This window comes from Neoarius graeffei, chromosome 22 (assembly GCF_027579695.1).
Source record: "Neoarius graeffei isolate fNeoGra1 chromosome 22, fNeoGra1.pri, whole genome shotgun sequence".
Taxonomy (NCBI): Eukaryota; Metazoa; Chordata; class Actinopteri; order Siluriformes; family Ariidae; genus Neoarius; species Neoarius graeffei.
Window position 1 is genome coordinate 35,068,413 of NC_083590.1, and position 20,660 is coordinate 35,089,072.

Here is a 20,660-nt window from a genome sequence, read left to right on the forward strand (position 1 = left end):
TCCGCTTCATGTTTTAGCACAGGAGTTTTGCTATGAGGTGTCGCCAGGCTTGTAGTACTCGAGTCCGACTCGTGCCCTAATTTTAAGGACTCGTGATTTGACTTGGACTTGAGCACTGATGACTCGGACTCGTACATTAACAGCATTCGGACTCGTAAACTGGAGATGAGGACTCGGATTTTTTCTTTATTTTTTGTAACATGCCATAATAATTTGGCATACGATATTTATATTTATATTTATAACTACATTGATTTTTATATAAATTTTGTGCAAGAGAATGCACATTCACCTGTTCAGGAACAAACTAACGTTAATGGCGCTAAAATGCCTGAAGAGAAGCCGCTAGGATTGTCCGCTTTGCTTATACAGACTTCTCGTGCAGTGGGGAAAAAACGCCCTGCTGTGTGTTCCATATGTAGAAGAACTATCGAGGAGACGACGGGGACAACCTCGAACTTCAATCGTCATTTGGCAAGACCACACTCAGAGAAGGAAGTGACACACTATGTTTATTGCTCCGTTGCTGAGCGATGAACTAGCTAGTGTTAACCCTCTCTCATGTTATTTGCCCTGTTGATAGTGGGTGGGGCTTGCTGAGTGATGAACAAGCTTTTTATTTGTAGCCTGTTAACTAAAATGGGGCTGTCAAGCAGGAACATTAATCCAACACAGCAGCAGAGACGCTTTCACATAAACGCAGCAACAGCCACCGTCAAATGGTGCGGGTGGAGTCTTGTTCTCGGACTCGACTCAGAATTTTCTTTCATGACTCGGACTTGAACATTGGGGACTCGAGACTGGACTTGGACTCGAGATTTAGTGACTCAACTACAATGCTGGGTGTCGGAACAGAGATGATTGCGGTGCAGTTTATTGTTACTTCGCTTTTAACAGTTTGACATAGTAGTCATTTTTTTACTTAAAAGGTAGACTGCCTGTCAGATTTTTCAAGTGTAGGTCATTAAAAAGAATTTTCCCCGACACCCAGTTATTTTTAGTGGACCGAAAGCTACTGAATTCAAATCACAGACTTCCAGTTTTAATCATTTTTTAAAACAGAACAATTTATGAATTTATCTCCACATGGCCCGAAATTCTCTGCTATTTTTTCCTGCTTCACCATGACGGAATACAAGATACTACATCATGCATGACGTGGTGGGCTTTCCCTGTTCACGCAAGGCATTATGGGATACAAATTTGAAACAGGAGAGAAAAATGGAGGACGTGAGTGTGCGAATGAAATGTGAAAGACCGACTACAGTAACGGAAAGAAAGCGAGAAGAAAAGACGTTATGTTATATACGAAGGAAAGGAAGCGCAGGACCAAACTAATAAATATCGACGCTCAGCGAGCACCTCGGTGTGATCAGCTGTTCGTTTAGCGACAGAATGATGGAACTGTCAGTGCATGGTCAAAGGTAAACCTGCGCATGCGCAGCACACGGACTTCCTCTGTCTGCTTGACTGCGCGAAGAAGCGAGCGATTTCATGCACATTATATGCTTTAATCCACTCAAATTAAATAACTTCCCAGCCACAGAATGACCTGATATTTTGTGAGATATTACAGAAATAAACATATGTGGCAGATCACAGAATCCAGGGACACATGTCTGCCCGGGGGCATTTTGAGTTATTGACAGATTCAGAAAGTACAGTTTCTAAGCTTTCCAATGATGCCTTCCATGTGGAGATCTAACAATATTTGAAGAATGTGTGGCCTTTTGAAAGTGTATACCTCTTAAAACAGAAAAGGGAGAAAATCGCCCTCAAAGTTTTCCATCTCAGCTACTCTGGGTGTAGGGCGGGCACATAATGGTGCACATTTACATGACATTAATGAAAGCCCTACCCACTTACGAGCTAGCACGATACTACTTTCATGTAAACAAAGATCACCACGTCAATTTTCCTTCCATGCAAAGTATGCCCAACACAATTATGAAGTACAAAAATAAGTCCTAAAGTATACTTTAACGTTTTGTGGTTGAAAAATTACTCATACCGTAAGAAAGAAAGATAGCACGATGATGACACAACTAACACAACACTAGTTTCATGTAAAGCCTCGGTCACAACCAGCCGTACAGTACGTGCTCCTACGGCCGGTCTACATGCAAAAAACGCAAGAAACGCACGGAGAGCGCGCGTGTGACGTGCTGATTTTTGAGCCGCAGACCGGCCGCAGAGGTTCTTTGTCATGTCAAACAAACTCTACGGGCGCTTACGTTTTTTTCAGGTTGCAAGACAAACTTACGGCCAACGCGCGTCTTTCTCCGTGAACAAAAAAAAAAAAACGCAGCGATTTGGGAAACGCCAAAAATCACACGGCCAAAAAATCGTACGTCCGGTTGTGACCTAGGCTTAACCAAACCACAACACTCTCCGTTACATGCAAAAATAACCACACAGCCTTAGACTAATAAACTTACCCCATCAGAAAGAGAAACGGCGCCTTGCACACACCAATGCCTCCGATGGAATGTAATCCTAGAACAGTCGGTGTATCATCCGATCATTCAAGTATTCCATTCAATCTGGAAAACGAGGTTGCGTTTTTTTTTGCTAGAAATAGTGATCTCCGATGTAAATACCGTGTGTCTGTTTGCTCCTCTGCGCTCTGTTTAACTTGCTCATTCCATAGTGAAATCACACGCCTGTATGCAGGTTAAGTAGCCATGCGCTCAGCTCGTATCATACAGCTGATTCGCAGAAAAAAAAAAAAAAGACTTAAATCTTCATGTGAATGGCCCATATGGTAATTTACCCACACCCCCCAGCAGGCTACAGTCCTGACAAAAACGAGACAATTTGCAACAAAAAATGTATGCTTTTCCAACAAAACAATCTATTATCTGAAATACTGATTGCATTCTTCAAGATCTCAACTTGCACATGATGGAAAAAAACAAAAATCACAAATTTCGAAAAAAAAAATGCTTCTTTTGCGATTATCTCGGATTCGTTTCGGCCGACATGCGTCCCTGGATTCGGTGAGCGGTCACAAATATCCCAATGACCACATTTCAGAGGGAACTAAATTTCACCGATTTTATAAAATCGAAAGGCCGTCTAGCTTTAATGGTTAGTCATAACCATTAAACTTCAGCTGCCTGAATTTATCAATCAGAATCACCACTACTGTGAGATGTTTTGGTCCAGCAGTTAACTCGAGCTTCCTAATGGTCATGGTGCTTTTGATATTTGTGTCTTCTCTTGTTGTTTTCATCCACGTGTGTGCCATGGGCCCAGTCACCTTGGACGTCCACATTGTTGGATTTTCATGAATCGTTTATTACAGGATATGAAAAATGTACATTCACCCCTATGAAATATTCAACAGGAACATCTGCATTTCCTGAAGATCCTGGGCAGAGGAAAAGTCCATTCTTGCTCATTTTGAACCCTGTTACCTAAATTATATGTCGAAAGGAAATTATTAATGTAAAAAAAATAAGAACATTGAAGTAAAAAATGTCCTTTATCACCCAAATGTCTGGTTTGTCTCTTGGTTTCTTTCTCATGTCTTCTCAGGAGGTTTTTCTTTGCCATCACCATCTCAGCCTTGCTCATTAGGGATACATTTGTCAGTTCATATGTTTAAAATATATTTTTATATATATATATATATATATATATATATATATATATATATATATATATATATATATATAAAGCTGTTTTGCGATGATGGCTATTGTTAAAAGCGTTAACGGATACATTGGCTTGAGTTGACTTGACTTGATATCCCAATGCCGTTAGCAGCCCTGTTACTTATTTAAGATGAACCTGCGAACACTGTCAACAAAGAAACGTCTTATAAAGGGAGATAGTGCTGTCTGAAATGGATTAACACTTTTTTAAATTGTTAAACGCAAGTTTTAATAGTTTTTTTCAAAGTTGCATTTTTAAAAAGAGCAAAATGACCCCACATTCGTGGAATCAACCCCTTTTATTATTATTACCTCCGCCGACTATGTTGGAGGTTATTTTTTCGCCTCTGCTTGTTTTTATTTGTTTGTTTGTCTCTTCCCAACATAACTTAAAAAGTAGTGAATGGATTTTGATGAAATTTTGAGGAAAGGTGGGCCAGGAGCGAAGGAACAATTTATTAATGGATGTTTTGTTTCTTACCATTTATAGTTACATGTTCAACATCCACAAGACAAGTTAGTTCCTGTTCTTACATACATTACAGTAGATATAAACAGTCCTTTCATCACCAGCTTCGCTTTCCTTTCTCTCTAGCGAAGTTCTCACCCAGCTTGTTATGTTACCGAGAAACCACAAGTCATATTTCCTGACAGCTTTCTGACCATTGGAAACTTCCTGACCTTTACAAAGCACTGACACTGGAAACTCCTTCCGTAAATGTTAAATCAGCATGTCCTTACAGAAAACTTCACATCAATTATATGGTTTTCTTTGTTAATTAAGAAATTTTTAATCTGTTTATTATTACTATCCATCCATTATCTCTAGCTGCTTATCCTGTGCAGGGTCGCGGGCAAGCTGGAGCCTATCCCAGGTAACTATGGGTGAGTGGCGGGGTACGTACACCCTGGACGAGTCGCCAGGTCATCACAGGGCTGACACATAGACACAGACAACCATTCACACTCACATTCACACCTACGGTCAATTTAGAGTCACCAGTTAACCTCACCTGCATGTCTTTGGACTGTGGGGGAAACCGGAGCACCCGGAGGAAACCCACACGGACACGGGGAGAACATGCAAACTCTGCACAGAAAGGCTCCCATCAGCCACTGGGCTCGAACCCAGAACCTTCTTGCTGTGAGGCGACACCACCGTGCCGCCCCTAGTTATTATTATATACTATATAATTAGTAATTATTATTACTACAGTGGTGCTTGAAAGTTTGTGAACCCTTTAGAATTTTCTATATTTCTGCATAAATATGACCTAAAACATCATCAGATTTTCACACAAGTCCTAAAAGTAGATAAAGAGAACCCAGTTAAACAAATGAGACAAAAATATTATACTTGGTCATTTATTTATTGAGGAAAATGATCCAATATTACATATCTCTGAGTGGCAAAAGTATGTGAACCTCTCGGATTAGCAGTTAATTTGAAGGTGAAATTAGAGTCAGGTGTTTTCAATCAATTGGGATGGCAATCAGGTGTGAGTGGGCACCCTGTTTTATTTAAAGAACAGGGATCGATCAAAGTCTGATCTTCACAACACATGTTTGTGGAAATGTATCATGGCACGAACAAAGGAGATTTCTGAGGACCTCAGAAAAAGCGTTGTTGATGCTCATCAGGCTGGAAAAGGTTACAAAGCCATCTCTAAAGAGTTTGGACTCCACCAATCCACAGTCAGACAGATTGTGTGCAAATGGAGGAAATTCAAGACCATTGTTACCCTCCCCAGGAGTGGTCGACCAACAACCATCACTCCAAGAGTAAGGCGTGTAATAGTCGGCGAGGTCACAAAGGACCCCAGGGTAACTTCTAAGCAACTGAAGGCCTCTCTCACATTGGCTAATGTTAATGTTCATGAGTCCACCATCAGGAGAACACTGAACAACAGTGGTCTGCATGGCAGAGTTGCAAGGAGAAAGCCACTGCTCTCCAAAAAGAACATTGCTGCTTGTCTGCAGTTTGCTAAAGATCATGTGGACAAGCCAGAAGGCTATTGGAAAAATGTTCTGTGGATGGATGAGACCAAAATACAACCCCGATTCCAAAAAAGTTGGGACAAAGTACAAATTGTAAATAAAAACGGAATGCAATAATTTACAAATCTCAAAAACTGATATTGTATTCACAATAGAACATAGACAACATATCAAATGTCGAAAGTGAAACATTTTGAAATCTCATGCCAAATATTGGCTCATTTGAAATTTCATGACAGCAATACATCTCAAAAAAGTTGGGACAGGGGCAATAAGAGGCTGGAAAAGTTAAAGGTACAAAAAAGGAACAGCTGGAGGACCAAATTGCAACTCATTAGGTCAATTGGCAATAGGTCATTAACATGACTGGGTATAAAAAGAGCATCTTGGAGTGGCAGCGGCTCTCAGAAGTAAAGATGGGAAGAGGATCACCAATCCCCCTAATTCTACGCCGACAAATAGTGGAGCAATATCAGAAAGGAGTTCGACAGTGTAAAATTGCAAAGAGTTTGAACATATCATCATCTACAGTGCATAATATCATCAAAAGATTCAGAGAATCTGGAAGAATCTCTGTGCGTAAAGGTCAAGGCCGGAAAACCATACCGGGTGCCCGTGATCTTCGGGCCCTTAGACGGCACTGCATCACATACAGGCATGCTTCTGTATTGGAAATCACAAAATGGGCTCAGGAATATTTCCAGAGAACATTATCTGTGAACACAATTCACCGTGCCATCCGCCGTTGCCAGCTAAAACTCTATAGTTCAAAGAAGAAGCCGTATCTAAACATGATTCAGAAGCGCAGACGTCTTCTCTGGGCCAAGGCTCATTTAAAATGGACTGTGGCAAAGTGGAAAACTGTTCTGTGGTCAGAAGAATCAAAATTTGAAGTTCTTTATGGAAATCAGGGACGCCGGGTCATTCGGACTAAAGAGGAGAAGGACGACCCAAGTTGTTATCAGCGCTCAGTTCAGAAGCCTGCATCTCTGATGGTATGGGGTTGCATTAGTGCGTGTGGCATGGGCAGCTTACACATCTGGAAAGACACCATCAATGCTGAAAGATATATCCAGGTTCTAGAGCAACATATGCTCCCATCCAGACGATGTCTCTTTCAGGGAAGACCTTGCATTTTCCAACATGACAATGCCAAACCACATACTGCATCAATTACAGCATCATGGCTGCGTAGAAGAAGGGTCCGGGTACTGAACTGGCCAGCCTGCAGTCCAGATCTTTCACCCATAGAAAACATTTGGCGCATCATAAAACAGAAGATACGACAAAAAAGACCTAAGACAGTTGAGCAACTAGAATCCTACATTAGACAAGAATGGGTTAACATTCCTATCCCTAAACTTGAGCAACTTGTCTCCTCAGTCCCCAGACGTTTACAGACTGTTGTAAAGAGAAAAGGGGATGTCTCACAGTGGGAAACATAGCCTTGTCCCAACTTTTTTGAGATGTGTTGTTGTCATGAAATTTAAAATCACCTAATTTTTCTCTTTAAATGATACATTTTCTCAGTTTAAACATTTGATATGTCATCTATGTTCTATTTGGAATAAAATATGGAATTTTGAAACTTCCACATCATTGCATTCCGTTTTTATTTACAATTTGTACTTTGTCCCAACTTTTTTGGAATCGGGGTTGTAGAATTTTGGTTTAAATGAGAAGCATTATGTTTGCAGAAAGGAAACCACTGCATTACAGCATAAGACCCTTATCCCAGCTGTGAAACATGGTGGTGGTAGTATCATGGTTTGGGCCTGTTTTGCTGCATCTGGGCCAGGACGGCTTGCCATCATTGATGGAATAATGAATTCTGAATTATACCCGTGAATTCTAAAGGAAAATGTCAGGACATCTGTCCATGAACTGAATCTCAAGAGAAGGTGGGTCATGCAGCAAGACAACGACCCTAAGCACACAAGTCGTTCTACCAAAGAATGGTTAAAGAAGAATAAAGTTAATGTTTTGGAATGGCCAAGTCAAAGTCCTGACCTTAATCCAATCCAAATGTTGTGGAAGGACCTGAAGCGAGCAGCTCATGTGAGGAAACCCACCAACATCCCAGAGTTGAAGCTGTTCTGTATGGAGGAATGGGCTAAAATTCCTCCAAGCCGGTGTGCAGGACTGATCAGCAGTTACCGGAAACGTTTAGTTGCAGTTATTGCTGCACAAGGGGGTCACACCAGATACTGAAAGCAAAGGTTCACATACTTTTGCCACTCACAGATATGTAATATTGGGTCATTTTCCTCAATAAATAAATGACCGAGTATAATATTTTTGTCTCATTTGTTTAACTGGGTTCTCTTTATCTACTTTTAGGACTTGTATGAAAATCTGATGATGTTTTAGGTCATATTTATGCAGAAATATAGAACATTCTAAAGGGTTCACAAACTTTCAAGCACCACTGTAGTTTAATCTGCAGATTATGTTGATTATGTTACTATAGAAACGGTAATGTATAAACCTGTGATTTGAATTATTACCGCCGCCACCTCTGTTTGTTTGTCTGTTCCCAATGTAACTCAAAATGTAGTGAACGGATTTTGATGAAATTTTGAGTAAAGGTGATCTGTGGGCCAAGGAACAATTGATTAGATTTTGATGCAAATCCGGATATGTATGTGGAATCCGGATTTTTTTTTTTGTCTGTTTGTTTGTTTTATTATTATTTGCTTTGTTATGTTTGTTTTGTTTGTATGTATGTAGATTGTGTTGAGCATCCAGAGTAACGTAAACTCTATGTGAATTAACTGTCACTGTAGAAATGATAATGTATAAACCTGTGATTTTGAATTAGTACCGCTGCCAATTTTGTTGGAGGTTCTGTTTTCACCTCTGTTTGTTTGTTTGTTCCCAATGTAACTCAAAAAGTAGTGAATGGATTTTGATGAAATTTTGAGTAAAGGTGATCCATGGGCCAATGAACAATTGATTAGATTTTGATGCAAATCCAGATATGTATTGTATACGGATCCAGGATCTTTTTGTTTGTTCCCAATGTAACTCAAAAAGTAGTGAATGGATTTTGATGAAATTTTGAGTAAAGGTGATCCATGGGCCAATGAACAATTGATTAGATTTTGATGCAAATCCAGATATGTATTGTATACGGATCCAGGATCTTTTTGTTTGTTCCCAAAGTAACTCAAAGTAGTGAACGGATTTGGATGAAATTTGGTGGACATCTTTAGTATTATCCTCGGTTCAAGTGATTTGATTTTGATGTTCATAACTTGTGGCTTGGCAGAGTTACGAACTCTACTGGGTGCCATTCTAATTTAGTTTAGTTTAGTTTCATACTAAACTATACCCCTCTCTCTCTCTCATTTTTTTTTGTAGATTTTTATGCATACACTGATCAGTGCTCGTAAATCCTGGCAGGACGGAAGGAGCCAAGCTCTGTCCGGTAAGAACAGTTTGCCTCATGTGCATTCATTTCCATGTGAATCATTACACACTGTTTATGTTCCACTGCATAACTGAATCATTAGTCTACTTTGCGAATGTACGCACTTAGTTTTTGCTGTTAAATCTCAAACACATGAAACATGCCACTCATCTTGGATCCGTTTGTCTCCGATTCACTGTCATGTAAATATTTAGAAGTGTAAAAGGTATACAAACCCTGATTCAGGACAGGAAATAACGCAGCAGTGTCACTCAGGACGTCAGCTGTTCGCTTCACTCTGTGCGAATAATTCAGCATGAGTCATTGCCCGGAGACATACAGTGCCATGGAGATCACAAACATGGCCGCCAACAACATTAGTGCAGGAAAACATCTTTTTTTTTTTAAATGTCGCTATGTTTTTTTATATTACAACTTTATATTGGCATTAATTTTTTATATTACTGTTGAGAATATGAAATAAATTTAGCTTCATAAACCATATCACACGTCAATATCCAGCTGTGAATATTAATCTTGATGACTTTATGAAACATTTTAGTAAGCGCTCAATTCTGGTTTGTGTCTTATCTCTTTATAATCGAAATGCACAACGTCTGCCAGGACTACTCACTAAGATTGCATTAGGGTACAGGAAGATATCACTTTAATCAATTTTATCAACTATTGTGCGACTCGCTGCACTTTTTTTTTTCCTTGTTTGTGCGTGTATGTCCTCAGTGGCATGAGCAAACACTGTAATGTGATAAGTGCAGTGAGGGCACGCGAGCAAAGTCGGATGATTTATTCTTCTGTCAGACAGACCCTTGTAATGAAAACACCATCTGCCACCCCTCATCCTCGTGCCCTGTCGCCATGTGAGTGTTCCATATTAAATAACAGGATTTAATCCTGATACAAGAAGAACTCAAAGCATGGAGAGGGTGACAGGGTGAACGCTCACTGGTGCAGCGTGATGCTGGTGCAGTAGCGTCATGAAAGTAGCCAGCATGCTTAGATAAGGGATTTAAGTGCATTCAGTATCTCCTCCTAAATTTCGATTTTCTTTATTTTTCATATTAGTTTTTATCCCTCGCTGGCCGTAAGGCCCGAAGGGGGGATTATGTCGTAGCGATTTCTGTCCATCCCGGGAAGGGTGCTCACCTTCTGAAATCAGCTCCTCTCTCAATTTTTGGAGGAATTTCACCAAACTTGGCAGGATTCTTTGTTATATGTCGGTAATATGCATATTTCAGTTTCATTCAATTCAGTCGCATTTTACCAGAGTTACAGCCCTTGATTAACAAAATTATGATTTAACAATTTCATAAGAGTGTGTTTTCCTTCTGAAATCAACTCCTCACAATTTTTGGAGGAATTTCACCAAACTTGGCAGGATTCTTTGTTATATGTCGGTAATACGCGTATTGCAATTTCGTTAAATTGGGTCACATGTTACCAGAGTTATAGCCCTTGATTAACAAAATTATACTTTGACAATTTCATCAGAGTGCGTTTTCCTTCTGAAATCAACTTCTCTCACAATTTGTGGAGGAATTTCACCAAACTTGGCAAAAGGCATTGTTATATGTCGGTAGTACGCATATTGTTATTTTGTTCAATTCGGTCGCATTTTACCAGAGTTACATCCCTTGATTAACAACCTCGTACTTTCACAATTTCATGAAGGTGTGCTCGCCTTCTTACATCAACTCCTCTCACAATTTTTGGATGAATTTCTCGAAGCTTGGCAAAAGGCCTTGTTATATGACGGTAATACGTATATTGCGATTTAATTTCGTTTGTGAAAATTTTCCCAGAGTTTTGACCCTTGATTAAATAACTTGTACTTTGACAATTTCATGAGGGTGTACGTTCTTCTGAAATCAACTCCTCTCACAATTTGTGGAGGAATTTCACCAAACTTGGCAAAAGGCTTTGCTATATGACAGTTATACACATATTGAAATTTTTTTAATTTGGGTAAATTTTCCCAGAGTTATGCCCTTGATTATTAACAAACTGGTACTTTGGCAATTTCATCAAGGTGTGCTTGCTTTCTGAAATCAACTTCCCTCACAATTTTTATTCCCCGCTGGCCGAAAGGCCCAAAGAGGGATTATGTCATGGTGATGTCCATCCATCCCCCATCCGTCCGTCTGTCTGTCCCAGGAAGGGTGCTCACCTTCTGAAATCAACTCCTCACAATTTTTGGAGGAATTTCATGAATCTTGACAGGATTCTTTGTTATATGTCGGTAATACGCATATTGCAAATTTGTTCAGTCGCATTTTACCGGAGTTATGGCACAGTTGCCAGTGGGGGATATTGTGCACTCAGAGCACTCTTGTTCTGATATTATTTTTCCCATCATTTATACCCCAAACATTACCTGCATTATTAACATGCATTTCATTAGTGCTATTCCAAGAATAAACACGAATAAATATTATTAAATGGGTAGTTATCAGTTCTGGAGAAACATCGTTGATATTTGTATACCGCCCTTCAGAAGCTCCGCCCTCCCAAATCCACATGGACACACATTGCCAAGGTAATGACACTAACAATAACACCCCTGTTTACAGAGCCAGGGTTGTGTACGTACACCACTTTTTTTTTCAGCACATACTTAAAACCGAGGAGATTCGCTGAATTTGACAAGACGTGTATTGGATTAGAATTGATGAATGGACCTTTAACAAAACACAAGGCAACATAAGGCAAACTGGATGCAAGGTGACACAGTGATGCAGCAGAGTTGCCGCTTTACAGCTCCAGGGTTCCTGGTTAAATCCTGATCACAGGTTAATATTTGTGCCTGTTCTCCCCATGTCTGTGTGGGGTTCGTCCGGGATTTGATAAAAAATAGCCTCAATGAGGCTGTAGCTCATACCGGCCACTGTTGTTGTGTGTGAGTTTGAAATCCGATCAATCCTGTGGGAGGAGTAGCGATTTTTGTGAAATCGCATATGACCCCTGTGTAGCCGCGTCCATGGAAGGTGGTGCCACCTGGTGAACAATTCTTGTTGGAATATGTCTTTAGAGTCTTGTGGGTGAGTTTCAGTGAAAACATCCTAGCAGTTTACAAACAGTAGTGTTTGGTGTGATGAGTCACCCAAAATTTTCCGACGGCCATAAAATCAAAAACATGACCTGTGGCGTGACCTTCTTGACAACTCTTATACAAACCAACCTGGGGAACATTCCATATGAGTTTGATCAAAATCTGATCACTCCTGTAGGAGGATTAGCGATTTTCGTGAAATTGTACATGACCCCTCTGTAGCCTCATCCATGGTAGGTGGCGCCACCTGGTGAACAACTATTGTTGGTATGTCTTTAGAGTCTTCTGGGTCAGTGAAAACATCCTGGCAGTTTACGAAGAGGAGCATTCAATGTTACGAGTCACTCAAAAATGTCAAACACCCATAAAATCATAAACATGACAGGTGCCGCCACCATCTTGACAATTATTATGCACACGCACCTGGGGAACATTGTATGTGAGTTTGATCGAAATCCGATCAATCCTGTAGGAGGAGTAGCGATTTTTGTAAATTGTGGATGGACAACGATGACAGACAATGGACAGACGATACGTGATCACATAAGCTGATCCGGCCTGGCCTACAGCCAGATGAACTAATAAAAACACATTTTTGGGTGGATTAGTGAGTCCCTAGGTGTGCATCAGCATGCGAATGGTGATGGACTGGTAACCCATCTATACCTTTGACTAACCTTGCACCCATAGTTCCTCAGAAAGGCTCCGGATTCACGAGAACTGAATTAAAGTGAATAACTGATTAATTGAAAATGACACGTCTGTGTAATTCTTCATTTAAACGGAAGCTCAGTTGTATATTTGTGAGTTTTCTGAAATTCTCTGATTCTGTGGAAGTATAACAATAAGCTCTAGCACAGGGCTTTTCAAAGTGTGGGACACGCCTCCCCTAGGGGGCGCCAGAGTTCTTCGGGGGGGCGCAACGTGAGGAAAAATAAACCAGAATAAGTTACTATTGCGGACATTTAGCGAACTTCAGCTAGCCTTTGCCAGAGACAAAATGGATCGATTTTTAGTACCTAAAGCTACAGTGAGTGAGGAGACAGAGTCTGGGCCAAGCAAAAAAAGAAGGAAGTATGACCACGATTATTTAAAGTTTGGATTTTCATGGACTGGATCTGAAGATGCTCCACTGCCACAGTGTGTTGTCTGCCAAGAGGTGCTAGCTAACGATGCTATGAGATGTTTAAAATGTGTAAAACAAGATGTTTTAAAAAAAAGCACAGATGTTTAAAATGTGTAAAAGAAAAAAATAAAAATGTGTACAACAACCATTTTTTTAAATACGAATGGAACATTAAGTATAGCAACAACAAAAATTGTAAGGGGGGGGCGCTGTTGTTTATTTGCTCTCTGATGGGGGGCTGACTCTCCCACACTTTGAAAACCCCTGCTGTAGCACAACTGAGGAGGCAAAGTCGATGGGCGTGTCAACCACAATGAGTTGAAAAGGCAGTGGGTAAAATGTGCAAAGATTCGGATGACATCATTGTTTTAATGGAGATGGTTTTGTTCTTTTATTATACATGGCTTAAACATACATCTGTATATGTGTGTGTGGTTATGGTTGTGCCGTTTGTTGTGATACAAAAATAACACAACCTGATTACACAGAGACTGGTTCATTCAATAAGCTTTGTACTTGCTTTCAGTCTTTTGAATTGCAAACTGCTTCATTGCCTCTTGTCAGCTGTATAGCTTATGGTGGTGTTGTAGTCAAGACCTAGTCTGGCTAACGCGACTTCAAAGCTCTACGAGCTATTGGTCTGGCCAAGATATTAAGCCCAACCGTTTCCCAGAGCCCGTGGTTGACCCGCCTCCCTGAAATGCCTCAGTTTGGTACTGGTCGAAGCCAGAAAAGGCTGTGATGAAGCTTAAACCAATCAAATCACTCTTTCCTCTGACGTATGTGATGCAACGGGGCTAACTGGTAGATTAAACCATAGACATCCTATTATTAAACTCTTACCGAAGCCGGTCGGAAGCAAGGCGAAAACGTCCTTCCTTTCAATAAATACCTCCAGGGCTGCTCTTTGCTCCGTTTTCAATGAGAACTTCCCGTTGAATGCTTTCAATACAGCATTCGTGAATGAAGCGCTTCCAGCATAGATTCTGTAAACAATCTATGGCTTCCGGTCGCAGTTCTACTACGTCAGTGCCTTGAACACGCCTCTACCCAGGGCCGTTGGAGATGCCCAAAGTTGATTGGTTCCCGATTTTTCGGGAGCTAGGAAGAGCTGTAGATAGCTTGCCTGGCCAGACTAAGCTCGCAACAGGCCCTCGTGTTGCGTCACGCTTAGGATGGGCGGGCCCAGGCTAGTCAAGACCAGCTAAACCAAGACTAAGTCCAAGACCAGAGTGTACTGAAACCAAAACAAGACCAAGACTTTAATGGGTTGAGATCAAGTCAAGAGCAAAACCAAAGCAGGGCGAGACAGAGTCAAAATTAGGACCAGACCATTGCAAATGAAGGGGTGGGGGAGGGGTGACAGCCGTTAACAATGATGAAACTTTTCAAAATAGCAATGAGCAATGTTATTGGTTGCATTTGATGCAGGAAGTTTTACATCCAATCACAATAACGATGTTAACAAATAAATCGGACAATGCACAGGCAGTTTAGTGAAATCCCCACAGTTGTGGTCTTGACCAGTCTTGAAATAAAATCCCGAGTCCTCTATGTCTGAGACAGAGACAAGACCGAGTAAAAATTCTGAGACGAGACCAATAACTTCAAAAAGTGGTCTCAAAACCAAGACCGATCTCAAGCACTACAACACTGGCTTGTGACTAGGTTTGGTCTGATGGATGGCTCGTGATTTTAGGCCATTTGAGAAGATTGGGCAACCTATAAACTAAAATAATTACAAACCGTTTACAAGAATGTTTGGGGTTTGGGTTGGGAGTGAGCTGCTGCCCCAAGTGAAGGAGTTCAAGTATCTCGGGGTCTTGTGTACGAGTGATGGTAAAGTGGAGCGTGAGATGGACAGGTGGATTGGGGCGGTATCAGCAGTAAAGTGGGTGTTGTACCAGACTGTCGTGGTGAAGAGGGAGTTGAGCCGGAAGGGAAAGCTTTCGATTTACCAGTCAATCTATGTTCCAACCCTCACCTATGGTCATGAGCTTTGGGTAGTGACCGAAAGGATGAGATCGCGGATACAAACGGCTGAAATGAGCTTTCTCCGTAGGGTGGCTGGGCTCAGCTTTAGAGATAGGGTGAGGAGCTCAGACATCTGGAGGGATCTTGGAGTCGAGCCGCTGCTCCTTCATGTCGAAAGGAGTCAGCTGAGGTGGTTCGGGCATCTGATTAGGATGCCTCCTGGACGCCTTCCTTTGGAGGTTTTCCGGGCACATCCAACTGGGAGGAGACCTTGGGGTAGACCCAGAACACTCTGGAGAGGTTATATATCTCATTTGGACTGGGAGTGCCTTGGGATCCTCCAGGAGGGGGGAAAGGGATGCCTGGAATACCCTGCTTAGCCTGCTGCCACCATGACTCGACTTTGGATAAGAGGAAGAAAATGGATGGATGGGTGGATGGATGGCATGTACAAGAATATTCTTTTTGATTATATTTATTTGTGCCACTCCAAATGGAGAATTATGTGGTGTTATGGTAATTTCGTAACAACACTTCAGCTATGCTTAGTTCTCCCATTTCAAGTAAATGGGTTTAGAGTTAGAGCAGCAACAATTAATCAACCTGACAACGATGAAAATTTATCCACGTGGATTTTTTTCTGTGTCGCATCGTTTACTTACACAACAGTTCCTTCCAGTCCTCTAATTTGATTGGTCAAGCGGTGTCCCAAGAGCACTGATATTTGACATAACAGCGCTGGGACGTTTCACTGTGTGTACCCCTCTGCTCATCTGTGACCTACAGGTAAAATTCCACTTTCTCCGAATTCGAAACGGTTACCACGGTAGTGTTAGTGACATCAGCAGCAGCAGACATGGTAAATGACACTCTTTGGGAATATAACTTATAATTTATAATATGAAAGCTTTTTCAGATGAAGATGAAAAGGAAGAAGGAGAGTCAGGTTAACTGGAATCACCTTAAACAGGAACGTATATATGATTGTGAGCTAGTCAGCTAGTTATAACGTGCTATAAAGTGAGTGTGGCTTCTTCGGGATCTACTTGTGTTAGTAGAGCAAAAATAAATAAAATATTTAAATAATATTGTCTGGCTTCGAGTGGTATATCAGATATATTCCATTAAGCTAGCATGATGTTGAACGAGTCGAAGACGAGTAGCTGAATGGAATATATCTGATAGACCACGAAAAAAAGCCAGCCAATATTATTATTATTATACATACACGTTCCTTTCGGGTGTTCAACGCGTCTTTCTCTTTCAAAATTCTCTCAAAATCTTCTGTGTTTAACGAAGCAAACCTGGCGGCCATGTTTATTTACAAATTGTCCCAGTCACTCGCTAGCGCCGAAGTTTTACGTCTCCGACGTGTGACACCATGCTGTCTTGACAACCATGCAATATCATAAACCATATTCAACGTTCATTCTCCATTGGGTAGAGTGACGTAATGCACTGAGGATAAGCGATATGCGAACAATATTGCATGCGATCAAACCAAACGAATGAAACCCGCTAGAAGGGAATAGAACACGTTTTTATTCCATCGAAAAAGTGTCCTGTATGGATAATAATTGGTCATATTGTTTCCAAAAGGTCACTTCGTCAATATTCGTGTCTTGTTCATAGAACCGTTGTATAAAACCAATATCGCACTCAAGGTCATGCTGTTGGACTGAATATTGCTTAATTAACTCATCAGAAGTGTGTTATCATGTACTTAGCGCATAAGCCTAGGTCACAACCGGACGTACGATTTTTTGGCCGTGCGATTTTTGGCGTTTCCCAAATCGCTGCGTTTTTTTTTTTGTTCGTGGAGAAAGACGCACGTTGGGCGTAAGTTTGTCTTGCAACCTGAAAAAAACGTAAGCGCCCGTAGAGTTTGTCTGACATGACAAAGAACCTCTGCGGCCAGTCTACAGCTCGAAAATCAGCACATCACACGCGCGCTCTCGTGCTTTTCATGCGCGCTCTCCGTGTGTTTCTTGCGTTTTTTGCATGTAGACCGGCCGTAGGAGCACGTACGGCCGGTTGTGACCTACAGTGGTGCTTGAAAGTTTGTGAACCCTTTAGAATTTTGTATATTTCTGCATAAATATGACCTAAAACATCATCAGATTTTTGCACAAGTCCTAAAAGTAGATAAAGAGAACCCAGTTAAACAAATGAGACAAAAATATTATACTTGCTCATTTATTTATTGAGGAAAATTATCCAATATTACATATCTGTGAGTGGCAAAAGTATGTGAACCTCTAGGATTAGCAGTTAATTTGAAGGTGAAATTAGAGTCAGGTGTTTTCAATCAGTGGGATGACAATCAGGTGTGAGTGGGTACCCTGTTTTATTTAAAGAACAGGGATCTATCAAAGTCTGATCTTCACAACACATGTTTGTGGAAGTGTATCATGGCATGAACAAAGGAGATTTCTGAGGACCTCAGAAAAAGCGTTACTGATGCTCATCAGGCTGGAAAAGGTTACAAAACCATCTCTAAAGAGTTTGGACTCCACCAATCCACAGTCAGACAGATTGTGTACAAATGGAGGAAATTCAAGACCATTGTTACCCTCCCCAGGAGTGGTCGACCAACAAAGATCACTCCAAGAGCAAGGCGTGTAATAGTCAGCGAGGTCACAAAGGACCCCAGGGTAACTTCTAAGCAACTGAAGGCCTCTCTCACATTGGCTAATGTTAATGTTCATGAGTCCACCATCAGGAGAACACTGAACAACAGTGGTCTGCATGGCAGAGTTGCAAGGAGAAAGCCACTGCTCTCCAAAAAGAACATTGCTGCTTGTCTGCAGTTTGCTAAAGATCATGTGGACAAGCCAGAAGGCTATTGGAAAAATGCTAGAACTTTTGGTTTAAATGAGAAGTGTTATGTTTGGAAAAAGGAAAACACTTCATTCCAGCATAAGAACCTTATCCCATTTGTGAAACATGGTGGTGGTAGTATCATGGTTTGGGCCTGTTTTGCTGCATCTGGGCCAGGACGGCTTGCCATCATTGATGGAACAATGAATTCTGAATTATAGCAGTGAATTCTAAAGGAAAATGTCAGGACATCTGTCCATGAACTGAATCTCAAGAGAAGGTGGGTCATGCAGCAAGACAACAACCCTAAGCACACAAGTCGTTCTACCAAAGAATGGTTAAAGAAGAATAAAGTTAATGTTTTGGAATGGCCAAGTCAAAGTCCTGACCTTAATCCAGTCGAAATGTTGTGGAAGGACCTGAAGTGAGCAGTTCATGTGAGGAAACCCACCAACATCCCAGAGCTGAAGCTGTCCTGTACGGAGGAACGGGCTAAAATTCCTCCAAGCCGGTGTGCAGGACTGATCAACAGTTACTGGAAACGTTTAGTTGCAGTTATTGCTGCACAAGGGGGTCACACCAGATGCTGAAAGCAAAGGTTCACATACTTTTGCCACTCACAGATATGTAATATTGGATCATTTTCCTCAATAAATAAATGACCAAGTATAATATTTTTGTCTCATTTGTTTAACTGGGTTCTCTTTATCTACTTTTAGGACTTGTGTGAAAATCTGATGATGTTTTAGGTCATATTTATGCAGAAATATAGAAAATTCTAAAGGGTTCACAAACTTTCAAGCACCACTGTAGGCTTTACGCCATTTGTTTGTAATACCATAATGAAGCCAGCGCTTGTACAACTGCACCATGCAGTTTTCCAAAGCCCCAAGACTGTTAAAGCCGTTCTTTCCCTTATTTTCTCTCGAATTTGGGTTTGGCTAATTCCAACCCACCAGCCAGGTATTCCCATCATTCAACCACTACCAACCAGTAAGGGTCAATACTAATATGTGCTTCCTTGAAGACAATCAATGAAATCTTTCCAAACTGCTGCTCATGCTACATCTCAGGGCAGCATAACACTCTCAGAGGAAAGCACTGTCCACTATTCCATATACTGTACATAACCTCATACACACCCGTGATTGAGTAGTGTCATTGTGATTGACAGGAGAGAGAGAGAGAGAGAGAGAGAGAGAGAGAGAATTCCATTCCTCCTGCCCAGACAGCACAGTCAATTTTGCGTCCTTGGCTCCCAGACAGCTATGGCATTATCAGGATTCGAACTCACGATGTCCAGATGATAGGATGAATGGCTGTTTAACAGTTTTACAGACTAAAGAACAGAGAAACTGATTTGACTTGAACAGTACTGTGTCGTCTTGCTTGGGTAACAAGAAGAATAATGAAGTGGAACATCTGGCTTAATGTCAGTTTGAGCGCACATTTGCGATCTGTGAAGCCGTGACTGATACATAAAACAATAAACAAAGAACGGCTCGACGATACAGCCAGACTCATGTACATATCAGCAACATGTACTGTGATTAGTCAATGAATTCACATAAATGTTGGGGGGGTTTTCACAGCTCTGCTTGCGGGTTTGCGTGAGTCATGGCGGTTGCTCTGAGGTGGTGTAATGATGTTGATCCTCTGCATCCCACTACGACAGACTTTCACACAAACCCACAGACACATTTACTCATTATTTCTCATGAGCTCCCTTTCAGATAAACAGCGCTGGTATTTTTGGAAATGAGAAAGATCAAGCAAACGTCTTTCTGTCTCCAACGCTCTCTCATGCAGTGTTTTTCATTAAATGAAAGGGAAAAAAAACTTGAAGGTATAACCCCGATTCCAGAAAAGTTGGGAGGTTGTGTAAAACCTCAATTAAAGCAAAAGGCAAACACTTTCATTTGATTGTTTTGCTGTTTGTTGCTATTGTTCATCTCATCTCATCTCATTATCTCTAGCCGCTTTATCCTGTTCTACAGGGTCGCAGGCGAGCTGGAGCCTATCCCAGCTGACTATGGGTGAAAGGCGGGGTACACCCTGGACAAGTTGCCAGGTCATCACAGGGCTGACACATAGACACAGACAACCATTCACACTCACATTCACACCTACGGTCAATTTAGAGTCACCAGTTAACCTAACCTGCATGTCTTTGGACTGTGGGGGAAACCGGAGCACCCGGAGGAAACCCACGCGGACACGGGGAGAACATGCAAACTCCGCACAGAAAGGCCCTCGCCGGCCACGGGGCTCGAACCCGGACCTTCTTGCTAACCACTACACCACCGTGCCACCCTGGTTTATTTATTTATTTTTGTATTCAGCTGTTTGTTTGTTGGTTTTGTTCATTCATTTGTTTATCCATTTATTTATTTAGTTATATCTATCTATTTATTTATTTATTTATTCAGCCGTTTTTTGCTCGTTTGATTTGATTTGATTTGATTTAGGTTTTCCACATGTACGTTTACAATAAAATACACATTTAATTATTATAAAGACGTAAAAAAACGAGGATGACACAAAAAAGTCTAATAAAATGACTTATTTCCATTGTGGTCCTCATAAAAAATTACAAAATGGTGA

The 20,660-nt window shown here is 41.1% G+C and overlaps 1 protein-coding gene across 3 annotated transcripts in view; it reads left to right on the forward strand.

Moving 5' to 3' along the window:
• Positions 1 to 20,660, forward strand: part of thrb (thyroid hormone receptor beta) — a 395,543-nt gene that overhangs the window by 232,393 nt on the left and 142,490 nt on the right. For all 3 annotated transcript variants that reach the window (XM_060904763.1, XM_060904762.1, XM_060904765.1), the window contains one exon: positions 9,021 to 9,087. The gene's annotated coding sequence lies outside the window, so the exon portion shown is untranslated. The remainder of the gene's footprint in view (positions 1 to 9,020; positions 9,088 to 20,660) is intronic.